Genomic DNA, 15,052 nt, shown 5'->3' on the forward strand with positions numbered 1-15,052 from the left:
AACTTATCTAAAAATGAAAAAAATGGGAATGAAAAATGAAAATAAATTCAGAAAAGAAACAATCCAGATATATTCTGTACCTGCTACAAAAGCTCCTTTCCCCCTCCAGTCTTCCCTTTTAATTCATAAATCTGAATGCAAAGCCAGTATCTTCAGTGTGATCCTCCACATATGTTTGACCAAGACAATTCTAGCCATGGTACAATTTGTTTTATTATTATATTTTTCTGGCCAAAAAAATATTAATAATCTCTCTAAGTTGCTCACATGACAGAAAGATAAATTATATGGTGGTGAGTACAGTCCATATATTAGTCTTGGTCAAACATGTGTGGAGGATCACACTTGCCCACTTCTGCACTTGACTATCAAGATCCGCACCATCATGGAGACATTTCATTGAAAACACCTCTACATTGATTCCAAGACCTAAAATGACCCCGTTAGATTTAAACTTAGATTGGAGGGGAAAGGGTAACATGTCTTCAGCCTAAACTCTATCAATGTCTGACATTAAACAGGACCTACACCCAGGAAAGTGTTCAGAGGATCATAGCCATACTTTGATGCTGACTTTCTGAACCAACAGTCTGTCTCTAGTATGGCAATGTTCTCTGACTCATGTATGCTGGAACATTTGTGACTTCTGCTTAACATTCACCCAAAACTGTTTAGAGTACTTGTCACGACAGATGCACAAAGTTCAGTTTATGTTCTAAAAGTCTGAATCTATGTTTGTAAAAGTTTGTGAAAATCCCTGGAGTCTTTTTGTAAAGCTACATCAGTAGGATAAAGAGTAATAACACTGGAAAGTTTTCAGCAGACAGTAATAGACAACATTGCACTTTGCTGTAAACCATACAGTTCCATCTGCAATACTGATAGTGCCTTAACCTTTGTCAATACACTAGTACACCTTAAAATCCAAAGAGTTTCCCTTCTTAATTAATGTCATAATATATGCCAACACCAGTTCAATGGAGGAAAAAACAGGAACAAATGCTCTGTACTATTTGACTTTTCATTGGTAACCAATGGACCTCTGGGTCTAATAGCCTAATAATTATTTACTCAGTAAACATTAACCATCTTACAATCATGATGCTTCAAAAGAGAAAGAGCTTTTAACATTCTCTCACTGAATCCTTTCTTTTCTGTGCTGAGAAGTGAGAACAGTTGTGTTTTCCAGCACAGCATGGGATCAGCTTGCAGATACTGCAGAACTCATTTCCACTGTGATGAAGGACAGAAGACTGAGATTGAATAGTCTAGGAGAATGTCAATCTCAACACTCCTAAACTCCCTTTTAGGATCAAGTTACACATTACCCCTGCAGAACTGACTGCTGTGTGTGTTTCCTGTGTGAATACATGCAGAAAACACACACACACACTTTCACACAACTGGCCTAATTTCAGCAGTTAGTTGAATTTTCCAAGGAGGTGATGTCTATATTTGCAGCATATAGCAGGTGTTGCTATTACGAATGCAAACACATACTGACTGACCTCTTTGCCATCTCTGGAGGCGCAGACCTTGCTAGAAATCACTTTATGTGACATTGTTTACTGGGATCCATACAGGAAAAGATAGCGGGGGTCAATGCAGAGGTATGCAAAGATATGCAAAGGGCATAACTCCAGGTTTCATCACTTATCTAGGATCAGGTAGAACTGAAAATAGAATTATTCAAATTTTGGACCAGGTAGCATATAGCATGGAAACTTCCACTCATGTAAAACTGCTGAAAATCTGCATATGTATGCAGCTCTAGCAAGATAAAATTGTGTTTACATTGAGCAAGATTTGCACAGGCCAATTCATCCTCCCCTTAGACCATTTCAGAAGATGTTGAGTATTTTTTTCAAGCAAAGCATATAACTCTTGGTAATGATGCATGCATTCTACTTCCTTAAATTGGCCACTGCTTGCCAGCAGGACAACTTCATGCAGATAAAGTGGCATTTCTTATATGCCACAAACCATCTGTTCCAATTTGCATTTCAATAACACTCTTACTCTCTTGTAATTCACATATCATCAAGTGATAGTCAATCTTTTTTTAAAAAAAAAATCACAGTGGAGCTCATTACTGGTGCTCTGACCAATGCAAACAGCTTTCAAAAGGCAGATAAACATAGTACTATTAGTTGTTTCATGTGCTTGAACCTCTGAGCAATGAGAAAATTCTGAATACTCTTAATACAAAAACCTGTATCTTCATTCTAAATGTTTAAAAGTAAGCCTATCAATTAAATATGATTTAAAGGCTCAAATTGGGGGGTCCCAAAATACCCAGTGTCTGTGCTGCCTGCCTGATTCTACTAGTTGTAGCTTCCCCCCTCAAAAAAGTAACTTTTTTTCAACCTCTGGCAGCAGTCCTATATAAACTGCTCAGGAAAACAAGCTACATTTGAAAATTTACTTTTCAGTTATGATAGATACAGACAGACAGACAGACATGTATGTCAGGGATGACCTATGGCACCTGATTACTTAAGGTACAACAGAAAATAGTGTCTCCCTTTATCTGTCCTGTCTTCACTCCACTTTAGGTAAATAGTTTCCAAAAAGTCGAAGGCTTTCATGGCAGGCATCCATAGTTTTTGTGGGTTTTTCGGGCTATGTGGCCTGAGGCCTGCCATCAGCAACAGAACAATACACATGCAAATCACCCCTGCATTCCCAGGCTCACATAGCATATATACACCCAAGTTTTTCCAGGCAAGCATTCCCTGAAGATACCAGCCACAGATGCTGGCGAAACGTCAGGAAGAAACTCTTCTAGAACATGGCTACATAGCCCGAAAAACCCACAAAAAACTATAGTTTCCAAAAAACTAAATTATTTGAGGCAGAAATTCATCAAAATACCTTTGATTCCCTTTCATGACTATCAAAGAACATGTCTACATGGGCCAAATGAACCCTATTCGACTGCGGATTGTCTTAATGACATGAGGCCAGTTGCACATTGAATCTGGGCCAACCCTCCATTAAACCAGATTAAAAAGACTTACTTTTCCTCCAGATTTTCCAGGCAGCTATCTACACATATATACCACTGTGCTGCCTGGCAGCAGTGCTGATAGCATGAGTCCCTCTCTCTGAGGTCATAATGCCCAGCCATGTGATCAATGTTGGGCACCTCATTTTTTACCTCAAAGGGAGCAATTCATGCCAGCGGTGCCAGGCAGCATGGCAGGTACATGTGTAGATAGCTGCTCAGCATTGCTCCAGAGAGCAGAGTTAATGGGGGGAATTTGAGGCAGCTTGGGGTTCAGAATACTCCAGGAGCAGACCAGAGTATTTTGGGCAGTGTAGACCTGCCCAAAATCTGCTTTCTGAGGCAGCCACCTAACCCTGTCTAATGACATTCAGCCCTCAGCCTTATGCTGTTGATGATTTAAAGGCTACAGACCTAATTTAAAAACATTCACACCTAAAGAATCCTTATCTGGACACATGATGTCAGCAAGACCAGCTTTCCAGCAATGAATCTACGAATGTACAGTGAGTGTCAATTTTCAGTGAATCAAAACAGTGCTAAAAGCAAATGTATAAATAGATCCAGCAGTGGGATGTTGAGGTAGTAGGACTGATGCACCCTAAATGAAAGGAAAAATCAGGGTTGAAGCACACACACACTTATCAGAGAGAAATCCACCCAAAAAAACTGAACTGCAGAGCACTGAAAAGTCAGCACAAGGGGACTATAAAAGGTCTCCGCACCGCCATTTTTACAAGAGTAATGAACTTGTCACACCAACATGTAACATCTGAATCAGCAGACAGCGCTGTAATATGTGACCATTTTCTCCTACCTTTTTGCTTGACTCCACTGAAACTACATTGCCCAGCTGTGTCAGGTATTTTGTTGAGAACTACAGTAAATTGGACCCTGCTGCCTTTTAATAACATTTTAATGACTCAAGCCATGTATTTCTGGCTCCTTGTAATGATTTAAAAGGTCTTTGCTTAGCTCTGAATGTTTCACCCTTAAGAAACAAAGAGCTTATGCCCATGTGGTTATTTTTAACAATGGGTTTAAAAACTGAATGCAAAATACACATTGATTTCATTAAAAGGAAAAGACACTGGCTGCTTTTCTGCATTTTTAAATTTATTTATCCTCCAAGTTTGGCAGCAGTTCTAAGGAAAATGTGATGGAAGCAAAAAATACCAACATTTTGCCACCACTTTTCCTTGTGAGATGCATGCTGAGAAAATACCCACAGATCCACAGACCAGATGCTCATTTCCTTTTATCCCAAAGAAATAACCACGGGCCCTTTTTACTGCTCTATCCATTTGTAGAGATCAGGAAGAAGAGAAGAAGCTACCATGAATATATAACTGTTCTATCTTTTGTTGCCTGTTAAGAGTTTGAGACACCATCCATGTACACAGGCATAAACATGCCAAGTCCATCTGAGATTCTAGTGTCCTCATACTTTCCAATTGCCCCAATTTGGCTGGGGCAATCTGATTAATTTTCTGCCATCCCACCTTTTAAACTATTGTTAAAAGGTCCTAGATTCTCTTTCCTCTTTCCTGTTCCCCCTTTGTCTCCAGTTTGCTTTAGGTGCTTCAAACTGAGTTCAAAGTGCCAAAGTAGTTTGCACTCAACTCAACAAGAAGAGAGAAGAGAAGGAGGTAGAATCCTGTTCTTTCTATTAAGTTCCTAGCTGTTAAGTTCTTCTTCATTATTCATAACTTTTTGCCATTTTGACCACACATATTGCTTGGCCATATGTATTCCGATTTTCTTCTGCAGCATTGCTGCCAGATAGGCTGTACATTCACAATATTTCCAGTCCTTCAGGCTTAAGGCTTGGTTAATTATTAAGCTGAACAAGTACTGTATGACCATCTTCAGGGACATTTTTATTTTTATTTATGTTTTAAATATGCACTGACGTTCTCCATCTGAATATGTAAAGGCTACATCATCCACCATTGATGAGATGAGGAGTGAGCAACTGCACAAGGAGGCAGGCTACTGTTTTCACCACTGGGATTCTCCTGCAGGGTGCTCAGGTGCTTTCTTGTCACGATTTGGCTCATTTGGGGCCAAAGAAACCATTTACAGGGTGAACAGATGTCCTCCTTTTCCAGGATATATCTAACATTTCAATCTTCTGTCCAGGAGGAATTCCAAAATGCACTCCATTCTGAGCATGACTAAGAAGCATTAATGTTTATATTGTTGTTGTGTGCCTTCAAGTTGTTTCTAACTTATGGCAATCCTAATGTGAACCTATGATGGGAGTTTTCTTGGGAAGTTTATTCAGAGGGAGTTTGCCATTTCCATTCTTTGAGGCAGAGAGCGTATGAATTGCCAAAGGTTACCCAGCTGGTTTACATGGCCAAGCCAGGATTTGAACCCTGGTCTCCAGAGTCAAATGCTGAAATCATTACACCACTAGATCAGCATTTCTAGCTTCTGATTTGTAATGTCCTACATTTTTCTTGAATGCCCTACATATTACGGTGCCTTGTCCTCCTTTGTGATTATGACATCTGGTCACCTTGATCATTCCAGTAGGTGAGGAGGTAAAACTAACACATTTATGTCCAGTTTCAGGCATATATCTTGCTGTAGTTTTCTAGTGAAAAATGCCTGAAAATTTTGCATCAAAATATGTAAGGGCTTGGGAGGACAGGCAGGGAGCTTCAAGGGCTGCCAAAAAGGGGCTTAGCCTTAGGGGCCAAAAAAGGCCCTTGGGGGCCACAGAGGGCTCCTTAGATTATTGCAGCATTGCAGCAGGTCTGGGGCCATTTTTAAGCCCTGAGTCCTTCCAGGATCCACACAGGCTACAGAAAAATAAAACAAAAGCCCAATGTGACCAGAAATCCACTTTAATTTCTGGATTATTTTTGATGCTAAATGAAACAGGGAGGCCCTGCAACCTATTTAAAAAGGAAATTGTTGCATCTGATGGTTTTTAAGAGCAGCAACCTGCTCTCTTTTTTGGCCAGCAAAAGTTTGGTGGAGGGGTTTTAGCAAGTATCCTCAGGGGTCAATGTGGCTCCAGGGGTACTCATTGCTTATCCCAGTTTACACCAAGGGTGGGCATCATGCACAGCTAAGGCCACACAGGACCCTCTGCACAACTTCATGTAGCCCCAATGCATAATTTCAAAAGCCCTCTATTAGCAATCAGTTCAGACCTCTTGCAACAGCTTGCTGGGCTGAAAGGAAAGCAAGAACAAACACACACACTGGGGTTTCAAAAAGCGAGAAACCCCTCTTTTGGTTCTGGCTCTGCCAACCACTGGCTTCAGCCTTGCCCATGGGGAGATGCAGCTCTTGCCAGTAGAAAGAGTGTCTACCCCTATTTTAGACTTGAATGACTGAGAAATTTTGCCACTTTCTAAAAATCCTGTGCCTATTAGAGCTTCTCTTGGAGCTTAAGCCTGGCAAATTCTACATTTGCAAGTACAGTACTGTAGCTGCTTTGGTAATTATGAAGCTGAATCAGAAGCCTGAATCAGAATGACAGCAGCAGAGAGATTTACTGGTCAAGCAAGGAGCAAGTTCTTATTTGCAGCTTTCTTGGAATTCTGCAGATCTCTCCTTACTCTTCTTATGGAGAGCCAGTGTGATTCTTGGAGGATTTAAATCCATGTCCAGGTCTGGAAGTCCACTGGGTCACTTTGGGCAAGTCACTCTCTCTCAGCCTCAGAAGAAGACAATGGTAAACCTCCTCTGAATAAATCTTGCCATGAAAGCCCCTAGAATAGCCTCACCATAAGCTGGAGCTGACTTCAAGGCACATAACATCAACCAACAACTTTGTACGTGTCTTTCTTAGATGCTGATAATGAGGATCTCTGTTTTCTGTTGGGACTGAAGAGGAATCTGATAGCACAGAATCACAGCATTGAAAGAATGCTTGTATGCCATCTACCTCATTCCCATGCTCAGGAAATCCTGAGCTACAGCAGCCTGAATGGGTGGATGATGGCCAACCTCTTCTTGAAAAACTCTACCATGAGTTTTCTCACCTCCTACAGAATGGTCTCCACTGCTGAACAGTTCTTACTGAGCAAGATTTCTCTAATGTTCCAGTCAAATCTGCTCTCCTGTAATTTAAACCCATCATACGTAGTTTTCTCTTCAGAGGTAGCAAAGAATGGTAGCCCCCTGCCATATCTGCTTCCAGATCCATATGCCTGTCACAAGCTTTTTCTGCATGAAATGAGTATCTGATTGAGCAAACTGATCCAGGAGAAGCATAAGCAATGAGTAAAAGACAAAAATATCCATGTATGTGCATGAGCAAACATTCTTGCCAGCTCTTTATTCCAGCCTCAGACAACAATGAATGATGTTTAAATGGCAATGCATTATAGAGAACTGAGTAAGATAAAAAAAAATGCACCCAACCTTAGATATGGATAGCTGTGGTCCAAGAAAAGAAAATGGATTTTGGAGACCTTGAATACAGCCAGTGCATGAATTTATAGTAGTCCCAAACAGCCTAATCTTATAAAGCCTGCCAAGAATTAGACAGTTGATCACTGAAGGTCTACCTGACCTTGGCAGATTTGTTGGGAGTTACATTTTTCACTTGGGTAAACTTTTTGTGAATACTTTTTTCGAATATACTGACCACAAAATAAAGTCTTGTTTACTATAGTATTGTACCTCAAACCATTTATGTGAAGGAATGGTACTTAACTACTAGATGTGCTCTTGGCTTTTGAAATGGTCTTTTCTTCAACAGTTGTTAGGGAACACAAACACAGCTTGGAAGAAAGCAAGAGAGATGAGCAGGATTTTTGAAGCTTGCCTCTTCAAGAACCCCAATCTGTCTAGTTTAAGAAGGGGCACAGCAATGGGAACATCTGCCAATCTCATCTGGCTATTGTAATACACGGAGGATCTTCTGTAACGCCTTGGCTAATGACAAACCTAGAGCCTAAATCCGAGTTCCAGATGAAGGAGACCCACTGAATCAACTACTTAATGAGAAGTCATCATTTAAGTAAATCCCATAAATTCAATAGGTTTATTCCATTTAGGACTAGCAATTGGACTTAGGCCAATAGGAGCTTTAAGAGTGCCCAGTGCCCCATTACTATGAAGGCCTCTAACTTCTAAATCTTTCCTTAGCACCATTTCTAGACAGAGCTTAGAAAATTTAATATTTTGGACTACAATTCTCAACCAATGTTGCCTTGGGGATTCTGGGTGTCAAATTAAAAAAAGAGAAAGAGAGAATAAACTCTCCTGCATCTACAATTAATTGGGCACACTTGCTTATCTTTTCCTGGTCTCCTCAGTTGGGAGCAATATTAATTAAAGATCATGAGAGGTTTAGGTGAAAACATAACCTAATACTCCCATGTTTCTGCATCCCACATATCATGAACGTGAGAGATTGATTATCACACTCACTGCTAAATCTTTGAAAATTGGTTGGGGAGAAATGTATTTATTACATTTATATTCCTCACAGGGAACTCAGGGCAGTATGCATGGTCTTTTCCTCATTTTGTCTGGACAATAACCCTGTAATATAGGCTGCATCCACACTGGAGAAATAATCTGGATCGACACCACTTTAACTGCCATGGTCAGTGCTATGGAATCCTGGGATTTGTAGTTTCTTGTGGCATCAGAGCTCTCTGACAGGGAAGCCTAAATGTCTCCCAAAAGTAAAATTCCCAGAATTTTATAGCATTGGCAGTTACAGTGGTATCAAGCTGGATTATTTCTGCAGGGCAGATGCAGGCTTAGACTAGCTAGGCAGAGTGGATGACTGGCACAGAGTCACCAATAAACTTTATTGCTAAGTAGGGATTTGGACTCAGGTCTCCCACGTCCTTGTCCAATACAGTACTCTATTCACTCTACATTATTTAAATAAACGATTGAATTAATAAATACACTTCCACAAATTCACTGTAATGTCTGCATAGAGCCTACACATAAATAAATGTGTACACACACACACACACACACACACACACGGCTCTCTACACGTCACTGAGAAATCTGGAAAATAAGAACTTTCAGTTGCATGGGGAGAACCAAAGCATATACAGAACTTAAACTGAACACATGGAAGACAGGAGCTGCAATAGTATGTTTGAACCTACTCTATTAAGGTAACATGCTCTTTTAACATCTCTTGGAAAATTCTTCAGTCCTTCTTGGGCCCAGATCCAAGCCTGCCATTAGGTAGAGTGAAGCTATTACCATAGGCAGCCCATTTATTAAAGGGGAGCAAACTGTTCATTACAGGTTGGGTATTCTTTATCCAAAATTCTAAAATCAGAAATACTCCAAAATTCAAAACTGCCCACATGGGTGGCTGAGATAGTAACCCCTTTGCTTTCTGGTGGTTCAGTGTACACAAACTTTGTTCATGCACAAAATTATTAAAAATATTATGTATAAAATTACCTTCAGGCTATGTGTATAAGGTGTACACAAAACATAAATGAATTTAACATTTAGAGTTGGATCCCATTGCCAACATATGTCGTTATTTATATGTAAATATTCCAAACCCCCAAGTGAAACCCAAAACACTTCTGGCCCCAAGTATTTCAGACAAGGGAGCCTCAACCTGTATTTAATCCATTATTGTTGGAAATTTTACTGCCAGGCTTGGGAAGCAGCACTTGTGTGATTTCTCTGCCTCACCTGTTAAAATAATACATGCAGCCAGCTTTGGGTAACAGGTACCTTGACTTTGGTGAGTGAGAGGGTGCCATTTGTGGCTTTGCATCAGGCAGCAAAATTTCTTGGGCCAGCACTACATGGGCCTTACCAACTGTACTAAACCGCTCCCTGAGTAGAGAGAAGGGCTGTAAAAACAATTCAAAAGATTCTCAAGCAGACAGGTGGGCGGGAGGTGTCAGAAGAGAAGACTGAATGGGCCTGACATTCTACAACACAGCAGTCTTTGCATGATTTTCTTATATTCTTTTTTTAATTAGTTCTGAGTCAACCTGTTCTCCCACATGAATAATTTGGCACCGCGTGAAATATACACATTAATGTTAAAAGAAAAAAAAAAGGAAATGAAAGAGAGAGTGCATTGAAAGCATATATCCATCACACCCCCAATGTGTGTTTTAAGGAACCAAGTGTGTGTATATATCATTCCTCCAAGTTGCCTTATGGCCTATGGTGTGACCCTATGAATTTCATAGGGTTTTCTTAGGCAAGGAGTACTCAGAGTTGGTTTTGCCAGAAATATAGCCTTAAACACCTGGTATTTCTTGGTAAGTACTAACCAGAGCTGGACCTGCTTAGCTTCAAAGATCAGATGGGATCTGGTGCCTTTAGGGTATCCAGGCCAAAACAACTAAGTACACAGATATGATAAATATAGTAAATGTTCTCATTAATACAAAGTCTTGGTTAGGCACAATCAGATTTTCAAGGTCTGCTTCTCTTACGGTCCTAATGTCAAGGTAACCCTGAGTAAATAATATTACGTTAGCCTTTGATCATGTTTTTGAAAGGGGGGGGGAACCACACCTGTTCAAGTTGCAAAAAGTACCAGTTCTCCGCACATTAACCACACACATTTACTGCTGCATTCATTTTAAAACTGGAAAAAGGGAAAGTTGTCAATAACAACACGCAAATAAATATTCACCAGGATTCCACTTCTTCCATAACTCTCAAGTAAGTCAATATGAGACTGGATACAGCACCCAAGACACACAGGTTTCTTATTCTCCATTCGTAATGGTGGGAACCTTCAAAGTCTGAACTATATCTAATATCAGTGATCAGAATTTTATACCTGGATCATCACCCAAGATGTTTGGAAAGTTGTTTTTTTTGTTGTTGTTTTGGACTACAGGTCCCAGAATCCTCCAGCCAGTATGGCTGTGCTGGTTGAAGGATTTGTAGTCAATAATAATAATAATAATAATAATAATAATAATAATAGCAGCAGCAGCAATCTTTCCAAGCCCAGCTTCATATGCCAGATCCATGGCAACTCCAACCTCTTGGAACCTGTTTCCATTTTTATTTTTCCAAACTTGCCTTCCCTTTGGAAGACTGGTCTCATCTTATTTACAGACTAATTTTATTCAAAGTGATCTTGTAGCACCTTTTGAGACTAACTGAAAGAAAGAAGTTGGGGCCCTTGCAGTTAATCTCAAATGTGCTAAAAGTCCTTTTGCTTATTGATCTACCGAGCTGATCTTTGCCTATTGATTTAACACAGCTATATGTTTTTGAATTTTATGCAGGATTTCTTCTATTTAAGCCTTACCAAAGCGCATGCAAGCCAGTGACCATGCTTTAGGTTCCAGCTTCTCTCTCTCTTTGTTCTAGGCTGGCAGGCACAAGGATGCTAAATAAAAATGCATCACTTTAAATTCCTGGCAAGAGCTTTCAATTCTCTGCAACCCCCCCCCCCCCCCAATTGCTCTTGAAACTCTCCACAGCATCCAGGTCATGCAAAAGAGAAAATGCAAACATTACCTGGTTTTGGAGGCAGTAGGAAGCTTGCTGGGCATCTGCAGAGTCCTTCTCCGAGTCGATAGAGTTAGGGATCCCCAATTGTGATCAGCACAAAACTAAAAAAGTTACTGTTTCAGCCTTTTTTCCTGGATCCCCAACTAGGATCAGCAGAAAACGAAAAGTTACTGTTTCAACTGGACCCACAATTAGTATCAGCACTAAAAAACGCTTTTTTTCCTGGATCCACAATAAGAATCATCAGAAAAGTAAAAAGGTACTGTTTCAACCTGAAGTTTCAACTGGATCCACAATTAGGATCAGCACTAAACTAAAAAGCGACTGTTTCCAGCCTTTTTACGGGATAGTAGGATCAGCACTAAAAAAAAGCCTTTTTCCTGGATCCACAATTAGTATCAGCACTAAATTAAAAAGTTACTATTTCAACCTTTTCCCTGGATCCACAGTTAGGATCAGCACAAAACTAAAAAGTGACTGTCTCAGGCTCCCTTCTCCTCCTCCTCTCCAGCCCCTGCCCCCAGCCAACCTTTCCAGCCCTGCTGCTGCCCTGTGACTAATATTTACCCTGCCAAAGCCTGGGCGAAGTACAGTTGTTGGTCCCTCCGGCTTTTTGGTAAGAAAAAAAATGGATGATTCGGAACGATCTCAGTATACCTTTGGCTGTTTTCAGTAGCAACCTTTACGCACCAATCAGGGTTTCAGAGGCAGCCTCCTCCTCCCCGCCTCCTCTCTTCCAGCCTTTCTCGCCTGGCTGCACTGAAAGAGGCGGCAGAAGGAGGTGGAGGAGGGAAGCAGCTCCCTGCCATAACACAAGTTGAGGCTGCATCCGCACTGTAGAAATAATCCGGGTTGACACCGCTTTAACAGCCAGGGCTCAGCGCTATGGAACTCTGGGGGCTGGAGTTGGTTGTGGCACCAGGGCTCCACTAACTGTGCTTGTGATTTGCCCTCAAGTAGGCTTTGATGCTAGTAGTATGTGGACAAAGTAGGAAGGGGACTGCAGCCAGGAACTCAGAAGAAGATGAAGGTCCAAAACACCCTGCAGAAATCATCCAGTCTGAGACCGCTTTAACTGCCTTGGGAATCTAGAGAATCCTGGGAATTGTAGTTTATTGTGGCACCAAAGCTCCCTGACAGAGAAGGCTAAAGGTCTCACAAAACGACAGTTCCTAGAATCCCCTAGCATTGAGCCAGGGCAGTTACAGCAGTCTTAGGATCTAAGAATAGGGTGGGCAGCACTGAAAGAACTAGAAAAGATCCTGATATGCAAAGATATACCAATGGCCCCCCACATTTGTGGCTTTGACTGGTGCGGTTTTGATTATTTGCAGCTTTGATTAATGTATTCTCTCTAGGACTCTCTAGGCCCTCCAGCGCAACTCTGCCAGAAGCTGACCATAGGGTTGTGCTGAAGAATCTAGAAGTTCCTAGAGAAAACACTTCTCTAGGTATTTGTCAGTTCTCCAAGCATGATTTTATGATCAACTTGTGGAAGATGTTGACTGCAGAGTTGCACCTGGAGATTCCTAGAGAGGTTTTCTCAGGTAAAAAAAGAATAGTGATTTTTTTTTTAATTTGAAGTTTTTCCGAATTCACCGATGTCCTTCACCCCTTCACTCCAGTGAATGTGGAGGGACCACTGTACAATTCAGCACAAAAACTAGAATCATACAAGCCACTGTATTCCCTGTTACCATGTATAGATGTGAGAGCTGGACAGTTAAGAAAGAAAATAGAAAGAAAATCAATTCATTCAAAATGTGGTGCTGGAGAAGAGTGCAAAGGATCCTGTGAACACTCAAAAAGACAAATGGGTCCTAGAGCAGATCAAGCCAGAAATCTCCCTGGAAGCAAAGATGACAAAACTGAGGCAGTTGTACCCACTTTGCAAAATTAGAGGACACATCATGAGAAGGCATAACTTATTGGATAAAACAATAATGCTAGGCAAAGTCGAGAGAAGCAGAAAGAGAGGAAGGCCAGATGCTAGATGGATGGTCTCTATTAGGGAAGTCACGGGTATGAGTTTACAGGAACTAAACAGAGCGATGGAGGACAGGGAGTCTTGGAGATGTCTCATCCACAGAGTCCCCATGGGTTGAAATCTACTTAAGGGCAGTTAACAACAACAACAAAATGCTAACCCTATTAATGACCTCCAAGAGACCAGGTCTTCAACTGCCCAGCTCAGTCAGGCCTTGCAAACCCGTGGCTACAGTTTCCTTGTGGAATCAATCCACATATAATTTAATCTCCTTGTTTTCCTACTGCTATTCACTGCATCAAGCATTATGGTATTTTTCCAGTGAGTCATGTCACCTTAAGATATGTCCAAAGTAAGTTGTTAACTGTTGTCAAGTCGACTTCATGAATGAGAGACCTACGAATCAACCTCTCAACAGCCCTCCTCAGGTCTTGCAGGCTCAGGACTGGTATTCTTCATGGAGTCTATCCATCTGAAATGTGTTCTTCCTCTTTTCCTATTCCCTTCTACCTTACCAAGCATTATTGTCTTTTCTAGTGAGTCATGTCTTCTCATAATATGACCAAAGTATGACAGCTTCAGTTTAGTCATCTTGGCTTCTAGGGAGAGTTCAGACTTGATTTGCTCCAGGACCCATCAATTTGTCTTTTTTAGCAGTTCACAGTATCCACAGAATGCTTCTCCAGCACCACATTTAATATGAGTTGATTTTCTTCCTATCAGCTTTCTTCACTGTCCAATATTCATAACCATACATAGAAATGGGAATTACAGTGGCACAGTCCATCCTAACCTTAGTGTTCAATGATATATACTGACACTTCGGGTTCTTGTCTTAGATGCCCTTTCAACTCCTAGATTACTTTTTGATTTCTTGATTGCAGTCTCCATTCTGATGCCAAGATATTTTGGTTTCATCTGTCATCCATTGAGGCTTCTTCTTATTTTTAGTTACAGATAGTGTCTTTTTGCATTCCTCGCTGACAGTGTCCCTGGTTTGAGTCCATTGGGTTTTCATGCTAAAAGATCTTCAAAGGGAGGTTTACCATGCCCCCATCTGTGCAGTACTAACAAGTCTGAGGAAGTAGACTGAAGTCTACAAAAGCTCATGCTGCCAATTTCTTTCTTTCAGTTAATCTCAAAGGTGCTACAAGTTCTTTCTAAATACTAACAAGTGTTACCTATAGTGCCACTGCCATTGTCTCTGAGAAATCCTCCACCAGTGTCACACACACACTCCCCTCCACACACACTATTGTTGCCCAGTAGCTGTTAGGTACATTTAGTCTGGCTCCTCAGACAAAGCCTGTCTGACATGGGAGACACTACCAACACTTCTCCTACCATCAGCATTGCCTCTTTGCTCACAAGGAACACACAATCTTACCATCTACCCATCCCAGAATTCCATAGGAGGGAATCATGGCAGTTAAATGCTGTAACTGAGTGGTGTCAAGGGGTAACCACACACTTGTCTTTTCCTACCCTCCTTTTTCTTTTTCTTTGCCAATAATTTCTATGTAAAAGAACCCACTTCGCAAAATTAGAGGAATAATAAAAAAAGGCCTAAAGCAAATCTTAGTGGAAGTTACTTTTAGGGATTA

The 15,052-nt window shown here is 40.9% G+C and overlaps 1 protein-coding gene across 1 annotated transcript in view; it reads right to left on the reverse strand.

Moving 5' to 3' along the window:
- The window catches only part of SPATA13 (spermatogenesis associated 13), a 116,937-nt gene extending 104,930 nt beyond the window's left edge, over window positions 1-12,007 (reverse strand). The window contains exon 1 of the mRNA XM_042457058.1: window positions 11,468-12,007. The gene's annotated coding sequence lies outside the window, so the exon portion shown is untranslated. The remainder of the gene's footprint in view (window positions 1-11,467) is intronic.
- Window positions 12,008-15,052: the final 3,045 nt, after the last annotated feature.

Source organism: Sceloporus undulatus, chromosome 3 (genome assembly GCF_019175285.1).
Source record: "Sceloporus undulatus isolate JIND9_A2432 ecotype Alabama chromosome 3, SceUnd_v1.1, whole genome shotgun sequence".
Classification (NCBI taxonomy): Eukaryota; Metazoa; Chordata; class Lepidosauria; order Squamata; family Phrynosomatidae; genus Sceloporus; species Sceloporus undulatus.